The 5,000-nt window shown below is 37.8% G+C and overlaps 1 protein-coding gene across 1 annotated transcript in view; it reads right to left on the bottom strand.

The window, feature by feature from the left end:
- LOC143291494 (uncharacterized) overlaps positions 1–5,000 on the bottom strand; it is a 21,003-nt gene that overhangs the window by 11,473 nt on the left and 4,530 nt on the right. The gene's annotated exons all lie outside the window — the stretch shown is intronic.

Here is a 5,000-nt window from a genome sequence, read left to right as displayed (position 1 = left end):
CCAGGAAGAGCGCGTCGCTATACTACAGCGACACCCATTTTTAAAATTTTTTTTTCCTGCGTGCAGTTTTGTTTGTTTTTCCTATCGAAGTGGATTTTTTTCTACAGATTTTTGCCAGGAACAATCCTTTTGTTGCCGTGGGTTCTTTTACGTGCGCTAAGTGCATGCTGCACGTGGGACCTCGGTTGTTCGTCTCATCCGATTGACTAGCGTCCAGACCACCACTCAAGGTCTAGTGGAGGGGGAGAAAATATCGGCGGCTGAGCCATGATTCGAACCAGCGCGCTCAGATTCTCTGGCTTCCTTGGCGGACGCGTTACCTCTAGACCATCACTCCACTTCACCGACATCACACATACACACAGCCAGATAGGCTTGCCATCATGCAAGCAAGCATAGACGCTGGACTGACAGACAAACGGACAGCCATGCATGAAACTGAGGGTGGGGTGGGGGCGGGGGGCGGCGGCGGGGGCTGGACGTGTGGGGGAGAGGACGAGTAAGCAGAGTTGTGGAAACGGGAAGGACAGACAGAGAAACAGGCATACAGAGAGACAGACAGAAAGATTAATAACCCCTACTTTCTTCCGTATAAAACTTGACGCGCTGAAGACAAAATATAGTAAAAATTTTATATGCATTTGTGGTAAGCAGTTCTGTTTGCATCATAGTGTGTTTCACCGTCAGCAGTTACGTATCTTCTTGCCCAGGTATTTCACAAATGATTTTGGGGGAAGTTATTTCTAACTTATTTCTAATTTTCAAAGGCATTAGTTCAAAGCCCTATTTCTACATTCCTTTAATGTACTTCATAATTGTGTTAATGGTTTTAGTTATTATCATCATTATTGAATTGTTACTGTTAAAGCTAATTTCATGTTAGTTATGCATTTCTTAATAGTTTTCTACCTTTTCTGTATTGTCCTGACTTCTCTTTCCCCTCTCCCCACCCCCCTTTTTGATTTTTAATTTTTTAAAAATTTTTAATCGTCTAATATCACTAATGGTGAAAAGACGCTAAACTAAAGAACGAACAGAAAGAACGTCTTGGCAGAAACAGTCGGGCATAATGATTTCTGATCCAGTGTATCACCAGTGATCAGGGTCAGTAGCCCCGTTTTGGGGATGGCGTCATGTCCAAGATTTATCCCTTCAGTGCCAAGGGGAAAACAGTAGAAAGTGGTGTTTCCGGTCATAAAACATTATCCACAACAGTAAGCCTAAAACTGAGAAAATGGTCTGGAGATACACCACTCTGGACAAACTGTGTGAATTTTCAGCCCACCAGAGCTATTCCCCCCCCCTAAAAATAAGTTACCGAATCTGACAGGTTATTATTATCCTCCGGTTTATCATATAAGCGAGGATTCTGACAAGATTAGTACAGCTATTTACGTACAATGTGGTTTGAATTACGCAAGTGTCCATCCATCTCCTATTTCAAACTATACTGAAAAGATGTCAGCTACGTTTGTAAAATTGCATGTCTCTAATAATCAAATCATACATTTTGCGTCAGTCTACTATCCCAAAGGTCCAAGTAAGCAAAATACAAATTGGTTGCGAACATTAAATTGCTCAAAAGAAAGATGGTTCGTCGGGGGAGATTTTAATTCCCATGCTCCCTTCTGGGATAGTGATTGTCAAATAATATCTCATCCTGACTTTGTTGAAAATATTGTTGATTCATCGTTGCATTTACTTAACGATGGGAGGATTACACGTATCCCAGATGTGGCTCATCATAGAGCATCGGCACTTGACCTAACCTTCATATCACCATCTCTAGCTTTAACAGTACAGTGGGATACTGGGGATGATCCACTAGGCAGTGATCATGTGCCAATCACACTGTCTTTTAAGGATTGTAATATATCTAAATACAGCGGAGGAGACGAAATCCCAAAATTCAATTACAAATATGCAAACTGGGAAACATTTCAAAACTATCTTACGAACATTTCTGAAAGTGAAATTTTTTGTGAAGATTTAAATGTTTTTTATAACAACTTTCAAAAATCAATTATTGGAGCTGCTGAAATAGCAATTCCCAAAAAAGGTTCAAAGAGGAGTGACATTTTTTCTGGAAATGTTTGGTGGAATGATGCATGTGCGGAGGCTGTAAATACAAAGAAACTAGCATACCTAACATGGTTGAAACTCAGAAAAGTACGTGATGAAGATGTAAAAGAAGCCGCTCATAAAGAAATGTGTTACACAAAAATCAAGGCGAATAGAATCATAGCCCGAGAAAAAAGACAATACTGGTCACAGTTCTGTTTGAATGAAGTATCTGACCATAAGGATATGAAGAAAGTGTGGGCCAAAATGAAAGAAATGAAATCAGGCATTGTTCTCCAAGACTATCCTATTAAAACAAAAGATAAAGAGTTTCTGTTCCCTCAAGAGAAGGCTGAAGAATTTGTTTGTATGTATTCTAAAACAGGCAGTGTAGATAGTTTGTCAACTAAACAAAAGACTTTAAGAGAGGAAGAAGAAATCAGTGACAAATATAGAGATCCTACCCCACAAAATGATAATACAATCAATTCGGCAATAACTTTACATGAGGTAAAGAACGCTATTCATTTGTTGAGTAACAAAAATGTGTCAGTTGGTAAGGATGTAGTATCTTACACCATGTTAAACCATTTGCCAGAAAACTGGTTGATTATATTACATACATTATTTCAAAAGTGCTGGGAATGTGGACAAATCCCTGAGGTATGGAAAACTTCCATTGTAACTCCTGTATTAAAACAGAGTAAACCTCGAACAGAAGCTTCGAGTTTCAGACTTATTTCGGTTACCTCCCACGTTGGGAAAGTCATGGAGAAAATTGTAAATATTAGAATGGTGTATTACTGTGACAAAAATAACATAATTCCGCCAGCTCAAACTGGATTCCGGAAAGGAAGCTCTACAATTGATCATCTGACCCGTCTCACTACCCAAATTAAAAAACAGTTTTCTAAGCGAAAAAGTATCCTTGCGTCCTTCTTCGATCTTACTAAAGCTTATGACCGAGTGTGGCATAGCAGACTGTTATTTAAGCTGAAACAAATTGGTCTGTCGGGTCATGTTTATGACTATGTTAAATCCTTTTTAAGTGGGAGATATATAGTGGCAAAAGTGGGAGTAACTTTATCAACCTCTAGGCCTATAAACATGGGAATCCGCAGGGTTCCATTATTTCTCCATTGTTGTTCAACATTATGCTTTATGATTTACATACATGTTTTTTCATCATCTACCAAGCTGGCTCAATATGCTGATGATATTGCTATATGGATTCAGACATCCTTGAGGAAAAGGACAAGCCTACATTACATAAATTATGTACAGAAACATTTTCAGGGTGAACTCGATAGACTGAGTAGCTATATGCAATCTAATGGTTTTGAGTTTTCTGTAGAAAAAACACATTTGATCCTCTTTAATAATGGTTATAATCCCAGCAAACTACCACGTTTTTTTTTAGGAGGACGTGAAATATTTTTCAAGTCGGAAATCAAATTTCTTGGGATCCTATTTACTTCAAAACTAAACTGGAAGAAACACATTGATTCAATGGTGACTAAAGCAGTTAAAGTTTAAATTTCTTAAAAATTGTAAGTCACTCTCCTTGGGGACAAGACTCCAAAATTCTTTTACATTTAGCGACATCTCTCGTAAGATCAAGATTGACCTACGGTCAAGAAATTTTCTTTTCTGCCCCGCCGACGTTCCTAAAGAAGCTGCGAATAATTGACAGTAAAGCTGTGAAACTGGCTTTAGGGGTACCTGTGCATACTAAGACCTCAGAAGCCTATAAGCTTGCGGGTATTCTACCACTAGATGAAATCAGAAAATTAAGTTCTGCTAAATATATTGTGAGATGTACAGCAGTGGATGATTTTGAGGAATTAAATATTAGGTCTGATATTGATTTTCCAAAAAATGCACAAAATAATTCAAATCTACAAACCATTCGCACATATGTGTCAGATATTTTAAATTCTTCAGACATTGATTTGCATGATATGGCACCTCGTGTTCTGGTGCCACCTGTCCCTCCCTGGGAGTTAAAAGCAAACGTCAACATATGTGCTTCTGACACAACAAAAGGAGAATCTCCACATATAATAGCAGCATCTGTCAGAATTGAATTAGAAGAAAATTTTGATTATCATTTAAAAGTTTACACTGATGGCTCGGTCCTGGATGATAGCAGTGCAGGATCTGCTTTTGTCATTCCTGACCTAAAAACAGAAAAATCATATTATTTAGGTAAGGGACATTCAATTTTTACAGCTGAATTGGTGGCCATCCTTATGGCTTTAAATCATCTTGTTGATATACCAATCATAATAAGTAATATCCTATTTTGTGTTGATTCTCAATCTGTCTTAAAAGGTTTGCTCCTTTTTGAGAATAATCAAAGAGAAGATTTATTTTTTGAAATTAGGTATTTATTGCACTCCCTATTTGTGAAGGGTACAAATGTTGATTTTTGTTGGATACCATCCCACACTGGATTCCGTTATAACGACCAAGCAGATAGGGCAGCAAAAAGGGGAGCAAACAATCATATAGATAGTATAAAAGTATATTGCCCATTGTCATACAAGGAAATAAGCAATATACTAGAAAGAGACTTTTATAGGTGCTTGAATTCAAGTCTAAAACCTCGTCAGTTGACTCTCTCAGACTTTGGTCCGATTCGCAGACCAATTCTGAGCTTAGCTCTCAGACTATTATCAAATTCATTACGGACGAAGTATTGTTCTAATGTCAAGTGTATATGCTTTAATAACCTGACAATTGAGCATATAATTTTTCACTGTAGCTTGATGAAGCCTTTTGTACACGAAAGTGTGTCTTCACAAGTGACTGAGAACGTTGATGTTTTTGACTTTTTGCATTCATTATCAGTTGTTTCGCTTGTCAGTTTAACGACTTCTCTTTTACGAAGTCCTTTAAGTAATTTCCTGTAACTGTATTTATAAGGGTTTTTTGTT

The sequence above is a fragment of the Babylonia areolata genome, chromosome 17 (genome assembly GCF_041734735.1).
Source record: "Babylonia areolata isolate BAREFJ2019XMU chromosome 17, ASM4173473v1, whole genome shotgun sequence".
Taxonomy (NCBI): domain Eukaryota; kingdom Metazoa; phylum Mollusca; class Gastropoda; order Neogastropoda; family Buccinidae; genus Babylonia; species Babylonia areolata.
This window is presented reverse-complemented; position numbering and strand designations above follow the sequence as displayed.